Raw genomic sequence first — 14,662 nt, forward strand, 5'->3', positions numbered from 1 at the left:
ATATGATGAATATGAAGTGTAGAGGAGTGATGTATTTTATCCATATTGATGTCGTGGTTAAGTCAAGACACCCGCCTATTATAACGGCACAACAACTTGTCACTGAGGGCTATGATACAACAATAGCATAGCATACGGAATGGACTGCCAAAGCCCCTGTAATCTGGCAGACTATCTTTAACCCAAACAGCTGTTCCATCAGGATTCGATCTACCTCAAAAAATATGGACCTCCCTAAATAGGGTTTGCGCCAACCTTGGTAGGTGCAGCGCTTCCTTATTTACTTCGGGAATAAGACCAAACTCATCTTGTGACTATACAACATATCACATTTGACTGTCCTCACAGAGCCTTCATGGGACCAGTATCTGACTTTATAACGGTTTCCACTGATGCTGTTGACTGGCTGTCGAACTTAGACATTAAATTTTAATTTTCTGCTTATTTGTATATTTTTATATGTATATATATGACTATAGTGTCATTTCACACTATTGTATTCTTTTATGCATTTTGTTGTCTCCTATGTTTTTTTTTTTTTTTGTGTGTGTGTGTGTGTGTGTGGTAGCATATGCATATTCTTCTTAGCCAAATGCTAAATAAAAATAAATAACTGCAAAGAACATTTCTGCAAGATCCTTCACTATAAATTGTTTAACTACCTCTTCCTGTTTCTCTTTTCCCTCTTCCTTTTCTCATTTTTCCTCTTCTGCAACAGTTGTTCCTCCAGTTCAACCATTATTCAGGGCGCAACTCTTCCCGGGGACTTTCTATGAGTTGAATTATGTCGTCATCATTCACTTCAAGATTCAGATTGTTTGCTAGGCATAATATTACAAACTTCCAAAATCATGCACAAATCATTTTAATGTCTTTTTCCATATGCCACTCATACATTGAGAGGTCACTTTGTCCCAAGCTGCAGCAATAGTTTTAATAGCATGATAAATATTGAATGTTTTTCAGAATTGCATGAGAGTTTGGTCATTTCCTTCAGTAGCAGAAACGGCTTCTGAAAAAGTGCTCCATAAATAATAAGCTTTAAGCACTGCAAGAACTCCCTGATCCACCGGTTGGATCACTGAAATAGTGTTTGGAGGGAGAAACATGACCTCGAACTTGGTGAAGATCACTGCTATAAGACAGATGACCTGGAGCATTATCTAGAATTAATAAAATTTTAAATTATACATTTTCTTTCACACAATAGCTTTTTATTCCACTCACATAACAGTTGATTAAGGCACCCTCAAACAATTTTTGAGTCATCCACTTCTTATTGCTCCAATAATGAACTGGAATGTGCTTCCTAATGTTTTTGAAGATTCGTGGATTCTCACTGTGCCATATCATAAATAGTTTCAGTTTATATCCAGCCACATTACCCGTAACAGAATCGTAATATTGGCATTAAGAGCTATGAAACTAAGTATAGATTTTAGCTTTTTGTGGATGAATGTCCACAAATGGGGAGGAGGTGGAGAAGATCCAGAGACGAGTGACCAAAGTGATAGCAGGTCTATGGAATGAACCTTATGAGAACAGGTTGAAGATTTGTGGGCTGCAGAAAAGAATTGATATGATTGAGACATTCAAATTACTGAAGGGTTTCTATAAGATTAATTCAGTGGATATTTTTGAGAACAGGACTGGTGGTGGGAGGACTAGGGGCCATCCATGGAAACTGGGCAAGAGTGTTAGAACTAGGTTTTTTACTTTTAGAGTGGTGAATGAGTGGAATAAGCTGCCAGAGTGTTGTGGGTGCCATGACTGTGAATGAGTTCAAGGCGAAGTATGCTAGATACTGTGTGGATATTGAATAGTTGTTCTTGACATGATGTTTAGGGCCTCCCTCGATGAGTCTAAGGACTCCTTGGAGTTGCTCGTAATAATAATAATGTCTGCTTGGGCATTTTTTTTTTTTCCTGAAACAATGACGTCTCATCCATATTAAATATTTGGCAAATAATTTTTCTCCGTAATAATTTTATCCAATTTTTCCAGAAACTCCTTGGCAGCCTTCTCAGCACTTGAAGATTCTCATATATTTTCAAACCGGAAGAAGCGTTCAATTCGCGGTCATAATCGGGTTCTGCATTCTCCTCTAACATGTTGAAGAGACTTAGCGGTTATGGTTACAGTGATAAGGGGTATGCGCTTTTGCTTCATGTCCTCTATCCATGATACAAGTAGCTTTTTCATATCACCGATAGAACCTTGTAGTTGCTTTGTCACTATCGTCGATTTAATGGAAGTAGATCCTTTCATACGATTTTATCCTTATTTTTCAGAATGGTCATCACTTTAGAATGAGACCATCTGAAGTCATATGCGATCACATTGACGGGCTTACCATCTTCATGTTGCTTTATAATTTGCAACTTCATTTCAAGATCAATTGTCGCCTCTTTTTCTGTGATTCTTCAGTAGGTTTTTTGATTATGTGTGTAGAGGCCATGTTGCACAAAACATCATGAAATATTTAATGATAATTAAATAACGGGTTCTCAAACTCATACTCAAACACAAAATCAACAGAGGAACTGCTGAAGACACGTGCGAAGGGAGGTTCCCCTGAAAGTTCTATTGCCACAGTGCATGCTTTACTGTACACTCGCTTGTGTCTTGTTCAAAAGTTTAGCCAAAAATGTTATTTATTCCCTTATGGGATCACGGATGTAACTTCATTCTTTCCTGAAAGTACAGCATCTTTACAATTTGTATAACTTTTCTTTTTTCAAATAACTGACATTCTAACAATTGTGGTATGAAATCCTTGTATTCTTCTTCTTTGTAAGGTTTTTTTTTTTTTATGGGGAAGGTTAACCAATAATAATAATATGATTGGTTAATAATAATAATAGCAACAGCAATTATCAAAAATATTGGAGAAACTTAAATTTATTAATGACCATCTAATATTTTAGCCAGTTAATATAGTATGACCAGGAATATCATCATACTCAATTACCAAATAAACAAATTACTATTATAAACTAAATTACCATTGCCAAATAAACCTAATAGGTACTAAACAATCATCATAGATGACTTCAATTATCTGAACATTCTTGATTGAATAGTAGAGAAATTTCATGAAAAGAATGAAGTTGAATTTATGAGCTCTTCCGTGACAGTCTAATACTGTTTGACCTTCAGTATTAGATTTGCTTGTAGGTGTCAGAGGGGATTTCTGTAAAAGACAGAACATTCATGATGACCAATCATCATGAATGTTCAGTACAGCATGATGACCAATCATCATGCTGTACTGATCTGGGGAGTAGTTAAGTGTATGGATTTTGCATTTAGAAAAGGTTACATGCTGAAGCAGGAAATTATGACCACCCAAAAAGAATACTAGGTTTGATTCAATGGTATTAGTTGCTAGATGAAAAGGGTATCATCATGATGCAGTATTGGAGCATATCCCTAGAGTTTGAAGAATAAACAGGATGAGAGCAAAATCGATGTGTATCGTATTAACTTTATAACTTATAATAGTTGTAAATTGAAGAGTGTTACAACTATTGTAAAGAAAGTTAAATGTGAAAATGAAAAGAAACTGGCTTTGAAAACTAAAGATAACCCCAAAAAATTCTGTCATCACATCGCAAGTAAAAGAAAGAATAAATGTGAATGAATAACTCTTGTCAATGCAGATGGTATGTGGATGGCAGATGAAAAAGAGATTGTTCAACTAATGAGTGCCCATTTTGCTAAAAGCTGTCAACCTGGTATATGTAACATAGAGCTTAAAATTATACTGTAAGAAGAAAGGTATGCAAGGAGGAGGAGGTACTACAGCTTCTGCATAAGCAATATGATTTTAGCCATAGGGACTGAATGAATATCAGCATGGATGCTAATAGATTGTTCAGCCAAATTGGCTGTTCCTTTGACCTGGCTATATAAATTGAGTCTCAGCACAAGATTCCACAGAAGTGGCAAGAATGTATGATAATCCCAGTGCAAAAGGGTGGTGTGAAGTATCTAGCTATTGAGTTATTACTATGTCTGAAGTGGTGGTGAAAATTTTATTTTTTTAGCATAAGTTATTGAGAGCTCTCATACAAAAATGAGTTGGCAGAGAATCTATACTTTGCAATGAATAGCATGGGTAAGGTCATGTTTGAGACTCGCTCACGTTTTATAACAATTGCCACTGTCAAGCTAGACAAGGGGGGGGGGGGAATGTACCTTTTTTTTTTTTTTTTTTTGTTGAAGCTTTTGACAGGAATCAGAATGGAAGACTGTTGCATAAGTTGGATTATCAATTTCTAGTTTGGATTAGAGAATAGCTGACTGGTATCAGAAAGTGGTGTATGTATGATGCAAGTCTGCAAGATTTAAGATAACCACTGGTGTACCTCAGGAATCAGTCCTCGATCCATTGTTATTCAGTCTTTACCTGATGTTTGAAAGAATTCAACAGGAGTCATACAGCTATTTGCTAATGATGGAAAAATAGACTAATGAGGAATGCAACTGATGTACTTCAGGGATGATTTGAATAAGCTGAAATTGTGGGATTGTAAAGATAATTGTCTATTCAGTGTTATTAAATGTAAAGGTATGTGTATGCCCTTTGGTATAATGAGATATCCAATTGTATGTCATATCAACGGGATTATGTTAAAAAAACTGACCAGGCTAGAGTTTCTGAAGTGATGTAGATACATTGGAGAGGAAGCAAAGGAGAGTATTAGAGATGATATCAGGAATGTGTAGGCTTGCCAGACTTCCCGTATTTTACATCGAATTTTACTGTCCCATATTGTACTTGTAGGAACAGCCTAATGTCCCGTATTTTAATGAAAAAGATAAAATTATAAACATTATGTTAGGCAATTATAATTTTCAATATTCTTTTGGAATAATCCTTAAATTGATTTGTAAGTCATAAAAACTGACAATTCGAGGAAATTAATTGTGTTTACAGTTTATGGCGGCTGCAGTCCCTTTCATTGGTTGCTTTTCGTTTAGTATAACATTTTACGAGTACAGCAATCCCTCGATTAATGCACCTAATGCATTCTTTAAAACAGGCGAAAGTGAAAGAACTTAATGGAAAAACAAAACATACACAGTCTAATGACATCAAGGACAAAGATGGAAACATACTCATTGATAAGGAAAAGATAAATGGAAGATGGGTGGAGTACTTATCAGATCTCTATGATGATGATAATGGTAACATGTTAGATGATTCACGACACCTTAAGTTAAACGTAACAACAGATACCACTCTTCCCACAAGAAAGGAGGTAGAACATGTAATTAAGAATCTTCCTAATAATAAATCCCCTGGGTGTGATAATATTCTGGCTGAGCTGCTGAAATCTTTGACTGGCAATAATAACTATTTAGTGGAATCTATTCAGGACATCTATAAAACAATACAATTACCTGAAATTTTTACAACATCTATCTGCATACCAATTCTAAAGAAACATAATGCACAAAATTGTGAGGACTACAGAACTGTGAGCTTAATATCCCATGCATCTAAAATTATTTTAACCGTCATTAACAAACAAATTGAAAGAGCCATAAACGGTGAATTGAGTGAACAACAGAAAGGCTTCAGAAGAGGAATGGGAACTGTTAATGCTATCCTGGAACTAAAAATACTAATAAAAAGATCACTTGAAAGAAATAGGAACATTTACATATGCTTCATAGACTTTCAGAAGGCTTTTAACTGGGTAAAACATAATAAAATGTTCAACATATTAGATAAATTAGACCAGTGGCACACACAGGAAGGGGGCCAAGGAGCCCTGGCCCCCCTAAAAGAGAAAGTTAAAATACACTAAAAAATTTTCCAAAATACTTCTCCTAATTAAAATTCATTTTTTTATTTATGTTGTGTCGTGTCTTCTATTTCTATACTACTTATGAATTAGCAGTCACATAAGGTGAGAGTACCCTAAGCAGTGTTTCTCAACCTGTCTCACAGGTTGAGAAACAATGGGACAGGTGGTCCACAGGCAGACTTAAATTAACCAAATAAATCTATATATTTTAATTATCCAAACAAAACAAATTAAAATTGAATGAGTAAAAATTATCGAAATAAAATGTATATTTAAAAAATAAAATTAAAATAGTGGCAGAATGTTCATGGAATGAACATTCTGCCACTATTTTGATTTGTAGCTGCAGAATGATGAGTAATAAAAGAGGGATTAATTGAACAACAGTATGGTTTTATTGCTTCCACTTTCTCTTTTGCTGTTTTATTATATTTGAAGTGAACATGTGTTGTCTACATGACCAGATTTCAACCAGTTACTTGTTGTTTATTGATTTTTATTGTTGAAGGGTTTCCTCCTTCAACCAAGACTCAATATATCTTCAGAAGTGCTAAGTAATACTTCGACAAAGTGTGTTGTGAGTTAATCTCAGTATTTATAAATTTTTTAAGAAATCGTGCGACTAAAAGATAAAAGCAAGCTGCCAGTTGAGTTGAAATGCTAACTCTCTTCAACCGAATTCCATATGTGAAACTGCCATAACAACATTCACTATATTTGTTAGATACTGTGTTTGCCGGTGCAACATGTGGTTCTGCTTGAGTCTAAATAGCATAGTTTTTGTATGAAAGGACATGTGATTCATTAATTAGTGTCGTTTTTATTATAGTCGTCTCTAATTGCACTATTTGTTGAGAAATATATTACACAGATTGCTGGTACCTTATTCACTGACATAATAAAAGTACTTGTTTTTTTGCCCCTGCAATATAGTGGCTATTGGGGAGGGTGTGTTGTTTGCCGCGGGAGCAAATTACTATCACCTGCTCTGAACTTGTTTCAGCTTTTTTTCATTTCCAAGGTATATGCGAAACTTTTAATTTCTTTTTTCGAAAAGTAAAATCAGGGGTACGAGCTTATGCGAGGGCGAGTTATATTTGAGTAAATACAGTATTTCAATTATGGATAAGTACGTTGGTACCTTCTTTAAATGGAAAAATAGCATTGCAACTGATGGGAATTCTGTGTTTCTGTGGATTCGTTACAGACCTCTTTCTCTTCAGAAACTACACACAAACTGTCATTACAAACCCACAGAAACACAGAATTCCCATCAGTTGCAATGCGATGATATTAATACTCTGAACGAAAGGAAAGACTTGCTGGACACTCGACCAGTGGATCTCATTCAAAGGCAAATATAATTGGTTATTTTGTAGGAACATTTTTCCGTTTTGTGACTTTTCTCTCTTTACGGTAATTATGCTAAATTATTGTGTTATTATTCAACAACTGTTTACAGTTTTGAATGTGTATATAAATCAGTATCAACATAGGGCCTGTTACGAACACGTGATGAAAGGGACTTTGGATGTTTGGAGCTTCCCCAGATAGTATTCAAAAGGTAAATAGAATTGGTTATTTTGTATAGGTCCCCAAAACTTAGTTTAGAATTTAACCACTGGGAAAGCATTTGTGTCCACCTCAAAACTCTGAAACAGAATTTGGAAACATACTTTCCGAATAACTTTTATAAGAAATAATTTCTGTGGGTTCACGATCCATTTCATGCTTGCAGTCACGAGAACGACCTTTTGTTATTGAAAAAAGAACAGCTAATTGAGCTTTCAAGTGACAGTGGGCTTAGAATGCAATTCCGTGATCGTGGTTTGGCTCGATTCTGGCTGTCACCTTCACAGAGAAGTGAATTTCCCGAATTATCTGAAGAAGCATCGAAAATTGTCATGCAGTTTTCTATAACCTATCTTTGCGAGAAAGGATTTTCATCGCTCCTTCAAATAAAAACAAAATACAGAATTCGTCTTAGTGTGTGTGTGTGCCGATCTTCGACTGAAGTTGACCAATATTGAGCCAGATATCCAGCAACTCTGCAAGGCAGAGAAGTTTATCCATCTCATTAAAAGTAAATAGTAAATAATTATATCATATTATTTATTTGTTTAATAAATATTAAAACTTTGTTTGATGATGATACACTTTTACTCCTTTACTTCCAAGTTAATTATGTTTCCATATGTATATTCAAAGCATGCTTTTAGATTTATTGTGTTATAAATGGCACAGTGTTTCCCAAATGTTAGTAATCCATACATACGTTAACTTAGTGGTCCATAGAATTGCTTTAGGCATTTTACTTGTCCTTAGGCTTAGAAAGGGTGAGAAACGCTGTCCGAGCCCGGCTAGAGAGGATCACGGGTATCATGTAATGGCAAATCATTGCAGATGCTCAGTCGATTGATTACGGAGGCGATTGGGAGGCGGTTGTTGTTGTTTTTCAGTGAGTTCAGACGTGTTTATCAGCGCTCCTTGTAGTAGTACAGCGTGAAGTTAAGTTTTGTTTTTAATGTTTAATTCAGAGTTATTTCAACACTGAAATTAAATAGTGATTATTTGATGCGCCACCAGCGTGCTCGAACATCAGAGCAGGTAAGACTTTTTCCTTTCAACTTCAAAAATATTTTCCAGGTTCTCTCCTGTTCCCTGCCCAGTACAACACTCGGTGGTTGAAGGGACAAGGCAGGTCCTTTCCCCCACTTCAAGTCTACATTATGGATTCACCATATGAAGATCTCTCCTTCAAAGAACTTCTCGCTATCATTCGGCAAATTGGCAACATCTTGCACACAAAATGGCCAGGAAAGGTAGAAATTCACCAGATTATGGAGGTCGAGAATGAAGACCCTCGAACCTCCGAACTTTCTCCTCGCCCTACACATGACAGCGTCAATTCCTCCGCTACAGCTGACACAGATGATAATGATTACCAAGAAGTCAGCAGAAAGAAGAGGAAGAAAGAGTCTCTTGCTGCAGAACAAGAAATTGTCTCTCAAATGGACACATCAGCACAATCTAGTGCAAGCACTGAGACAACTATACCAATACAGCCCAAAGAGTACAAAGAGATCCCACCAGTAGTACTGCGATCTAAAGAAAAGTGGTCGTTGCTTGCAGAGACGATGAAGAAAAGCAACATCAAGTTCTCGTCAGCCAAAAACACAGATGACGGAGTACGTATACAGCCTGAAGGAACAACGGACTACCGCCAGTTAACCAGACTTATGGACGATCATAAATTTCCATACCATACTTACCAACTTAAGAGTGAAAAGAACCTCAAGGTAGTGATCAGAGGATTGGTAGAAGACATAACAACAGACGAAATAGCTAATGACCTCAGATTACAAGGCTTGGAGCCAGTCAAGATTTCGCGAATGTATCGCGCAGACAAGCGTCCCATGCCTCTGGTCTTAGTAGAGATCAGTAAAGACCAGAGGGAAATTTATGATCTTAAAATAGTCTGCAACTTGGTCATCAAGACCGAACCACTACGAAGAAAGGCATCGGCTGGTCAATGCCATCGCTGCCAAAAATTTGGGCATGCGCAAATGCTATGCAGAGCAGACTACAAATGTGTGAAGTGCGGTGGCAACCATCCCTCGCACACTTGCGTCAAGCCAAAGACCACACCTGCTAAATGTGCGAACTGCAGTGGCCCACACCCTGCAAACTACAGGGGTTGCACTCTCCACCCATCCAACCTTCAAAAGCCTAGACAGGAATTAACTCAGCCCACTCAGAAAAATATTGTGAGATCCGTGCCTGAATTCCAAGGGCGGAAAGTTACACCAGACAAATCCTATGCTTCTGTGGTTTCCTCGAGTAACACTGAGGTACTCCCTACAACTAGCAGTCCAAATTCTTCAGCAATACTCGCTGCCTCACTTGGGGAGATGCTAATGGCGATCAGCAAAACAAATCCAAGCCAGGCCGACACCAACAAATTCCTTCGGAATACTCAAGTCATCTTCTCCATGATTAATGACTAATCCGGCTTTAACATCAAATTCTATGCAGATAATATTCTGGAACGCAAACGGTCTCAACAGCAAAATTTTGGAATTACAGGAGCTTACAGATCATTTACAAATTGATATTCTCCTCATTAACGAAACACACCTACGTCCCTGCGATAATCCCAAACTCAGAAACTACTCGTTACTTAGAAATGACAGACTTAATGCCAGAGGTGGAGGCACTGCCATCTTTGTCAGAAGAAACATTCGCTATAATGAGACTAAGAAGATTAATACATCTAACCTCGAGGAGACAGGCATAGAAATTCTTACCAACAATGCAGGCAGCTTAAAGATTTTTTCTGTATACAACCCCCCTGGCAAACCTCTACTCCCCTCTGATCTCTCTCAGCTACTAGATACAAATGAAGCAGTAATTGTAGCTGGAGACCTCAATTCCAAGCATCCTTTATGGAACAGCAAAAGCTTTAATAACAACGGAATGATCCTCTATAACTTTTCTTTGAAGAGAAATATCGTTATTGCAGGCCCGATTGAGCCAACACACTACGGAGCGATCGGCAGACCTGATGTTTTAGATATTGCTATTTTTAACGATATTTCTCATCATTTCCGACTTCAAGTGATTGACGAGCTAAGCTCAGATCACAATCCAGTACTCTTAAGTTTAGGGGAGGAGCCTGAGCTCATTCCCAGCCATTCCCACACAAACTTTGCAAAATTCAAGACTAAAATGAACACTCTCATAGACTCAGTACCGACTATTTCCACCCGTGAAGAAATTGACGCGGCAGTCAACAATCTTGAATCTAAAATATAGGCTGGCTTATCCGCAGCTTGCTCTACTTCTACCCCAGCTCAAGTCAACCTACTTCCTGCAGAAATCCTTGTTCTGATAAGGAACAAAAACAGGCTCAGACGCCGCTATCACAACACGCTATCTCCGCAAGACCGTCGAGAACTAAACAGAGCGTCCAACCTAGTCCGTTACGCTTTAAAAGATCACAGAAACCAGCAATGGGAAAGAAAACTCTGTTCTCTCAAAACTGAAGATAATTCTCTGTGGAAGTTGACTAAAGCTCTCCGTACAGATCGCTCTAACATCCAGCCCATTCACGGAGAAAGAGGCCTTGTTTACAGAGAGAACGAAAAAGCGGAAGCGCTCGTTCAAGCCCTGCAACTTCAGTGCCGTCCTAATTATGCACAAGCGGATCTAGTCTTCATAGAAAAGATACATCGTAGGGTACGTTCTGTACTTCGGCGATCTTGTAGCTGTGAAAATATCTGCCCCACCTCACCTAAAGAGGTCTATTCAATTATTAGGAAGCTTAAAAACAAAAAAGCCCCTGGCCCGGACGAAATTACCAACAAAACAATTAAAGCCCTCCCACACAAAGCTGTCATGCATTTAGTAGCGATTATCAATGCAATTCTGAGAATTCATTATTTCCCCTCAAGATGGAAACAAGCCGATATTTTCCTTATTCTCAAGCCTGGTAAAGCGCCTCAGATGCCACAGAGCTATAGACCCATCAGTCTTCTATCATGCCTAGGAAAAATAGCAGAAAGAGTCATTCTCAACCGACTTAATGAGGAGGTGAATAAAAATCACATAATTCCGAAAGAACAATTTGGCTTCCGTACTGGACATAGCACTACACAGCAAATTCACAGACTGACTGAGTTCATCACTACAGGCTTTAACTGGAAACAGCACACAGGAGCTATCTTTCTTGATGTTGCAAAAGCTTTCGATACTGTATGGCACAAAGGTCTCATCTACAAATTAATTGCAGCCAACATCCCTCTTTATCTTACCAAAATTATTAACTCCTTTCTACAGGACCGTAAAATTCAGGTTAAGTTGCGTGGAATTAGATCCTCACTGAAAAAAATCACTGCTGGTGTCCCTCGAGGTTCGCTGCTCTCACCGCTTCTTTTTAACATCTTTGTTTCTGATGTTCCTAGCACATCACTAACCACTATAGCTAGTTATGCGGATGATATGGCTATTCTCAGCAGATCCCTCAGGCCTAATATAGCTACTCAGCGATTACAAACTGCAGCAACAAATTTAGAAGACTGGTTCAAAAAATGGAGAATATCTGTAAATGCCGATAAAAGCACTGCCATTCTTTTCACAAGAAGACAAGCATCTCATGTTGGAGAAGTTAAACTTTTTAACACAGCCATCCCATGGAGATCTAGCACCAAATATCTAGGCATTCAACTTGATAACCGTTTAAACTTTAACTCCCACATAGTTTATGCATGCAAAAAAGCAAACTCTGCAATAGTACAACTCTATTCTCTGCTCAATAGAAGAAGCCAAGTCAGTACTGATAACAAACTACGGATCTACAAAACAATTATCAGACCATCGTTAACTTACGGATCGCCGGCCTGGAGTCACACTTCCGCCACTAACATCAAAAAGCTACAAGTTATACAAAACAAGTGCCTCCGTATGATCTTCAACGCTCCGTGGTTTGTAAGAAATACTCTCTTACATCGAGATGCCGATATTCCAGATATTCCCACCTTCCTCCATAACAGTGCTGCTGCTTATTTTGCCAAAGCAGCTGTTCAACCAAATCAACTCATTCAAGAGTCATCTAATTATGACGAACACGATAGGTGGAAACATAAGCGCCCGAAAGCTGCTTTGCTTATCGATTCTGGTACCTCCGTACAACCCTAAATAGGGTGAGCCAGGTGCTCGCTAACACTTAATACAAGACTATTCCATACCGATTAAGGGATCGAAGTCCAAGGGACTGTAATCCATCAAGCCATATCAGGTTATCAGGTTATCAGATGCTCAGTCATAGGTCGTGTGTGATATGCTCGTATTCTGTGTTATTTTGCATCGATTTTGTTGAAAAGCATGTCTTGAACTTGAAACTTCTTTCCATCTCTGAAGAGTAACCTTACCGTACGTAAATTCTTCAACAACATTGAAGTTAAAGTTAAATTTGTTAAGTTTGTTAAGATTTTGTTTTGTTTTTTGGATTTTGTACTTCAAATTATGGCTAAAAAAAGTACGCATAGTATTTTATTGAACTATTTCAATAAAACCAAAAAAGATGATTCAAATGTTAGTAGCAATGTTGGCGCTATTAATATTGTCAATACCGATTTGGATTCGGTTTCCCAGTCGTAGGTCTAACAAAACCATCGAATTATCCAGAAGAAAGTACTTCCTTAGTTATTAATAATTCTCACGACATTACATTTTTGAAAGAACAAACATTTAATTCTGATGATAATTTAGATATTGTGAAAAAGTTGTGGAAACCAAAAACCAAATTTTAATTTTCCTGCAACCTGTGATGCAATTCACAACCGAAGTTTTCAATGCACATGGTTTGTGTACTCTCAAGTTGAAAATGGCGCGTACTGTAAATATTGTGTTTTTTGCACCTGTTAATGTTGGAAAATCTAAATCTGAAGTACCTGGGCAGTTAGTTACGCAAGGTTATAATAATTGGAAGAAAGCCATTGAAAATTTTAATAATCATCACAAAACAAAATATCATATAACGGCTGCAATGACTTACGAAAGGCTAAACAATATTCGAGATGGAAAATGTATTCCAATCAATCGACAGATTGATGTTGATAGTGCATCACAAGCTGCAGTTAATCGGAAACGATTAGAGCCGATTATTATAAAAACAGTAATTTTATGTGGTCGGCAAAATATACCCTTGAGAGGACATTGTGATTATTATGGAGAATTTTCATTTGAACAGGAGCCAATCGCCAATGAAGGCAATTTTCGATCTTTGTTAAGAACGAGAATCGATGGGGGGGGGGGGGGGACAAAAACTTGGCTGACCATTTTAAACATTCTGCCAAAAACGCTACCTACATTAGCTGGAACATACAAAATCAAATTATAAATGCATGTAATGAAATCATTTTGAACCGTTTGGTCGAAAAAATTAATTCGGAGAAATGTTTTTTAATTTTTGCCGATGAAACTTGTGACATTTCTACTACTGAACATCTTTCCTTGTGTACCAGATATATAGACAAAGAAAATGACATTTGTGAACAATTTTTACAATTTGTTCCTGTAACAAGCACTACAGGAAAAAACTTATCCAACAAAGTACGTATTAGAAAGCTTAAATAATTATGGCATCGATTTGTCATATTTACGTGGGCAAGGTTACGACGGTGCCGCATCAATGAGCGGAAAGTTTCATGGTGTCCCTTCTCACATATCAGCTATATATCCACAAGCTTTATATGTTCATTGTGCATCACATAGTTTGAATTTGGCAATTGGAAATGCTGTATCTCTGACTGAAATAAGAAATTGAATTGACATAATCGAAAAGGTACACAATTTCTTCAATATCCCTAACAGGACTTCCTTGTTGACAACATTGATAAATATACACCGGATACTAAGAGAAAGAAACTACGCCAAGTTTGCCCGACTAGGTAGGTGAAACGCCATGAAGCCATCACATGGTGGAATTATATGATGCAGTGATTCATAGTCTTGAAACAATCATTTCTTGGGAAGACAGAGACTCGTCCTCTAACGCAAAACGTTTGAATAATTCATTGTGTTAATTTGGTTTTATAATATCTTTATTTAGCTTGCAAAAAATATTTGCGTACACCTTACCATTGTCTAAAATAATGCAAAACTCTGACAGTGACCTCTTAATTGCCCTAAATTTTGTTGATGATGTTGTGGCTCATTTAAATACCATTCGTGAAACACCAGAGTCTTCATTTAAAGATATTTACGATGAAGCATGTATAAAAAGCCAATAATTTTAATATTGACATTAAAAAGCCAAGGACTACACCAAAACAAACATTAAG

The sequence above is a fragment of the Typopeltis vanoorti genome, chromosome 18 (genome assembly GCF_054136105.1).
Source record: "Typopeltis vanoorti isolate ZY-2024b chromosome 18, IOZ_Tvanoo_1.0, whole genome shotgun sequence".
NCBI classification, from domain to species: domain Eukaryota; kingdom Metazoa; phylum Arthropoda; class Arachnida; order Uropygi; family Thelyphonidae; genus Typopeltis; species Typopeltis vanoorti.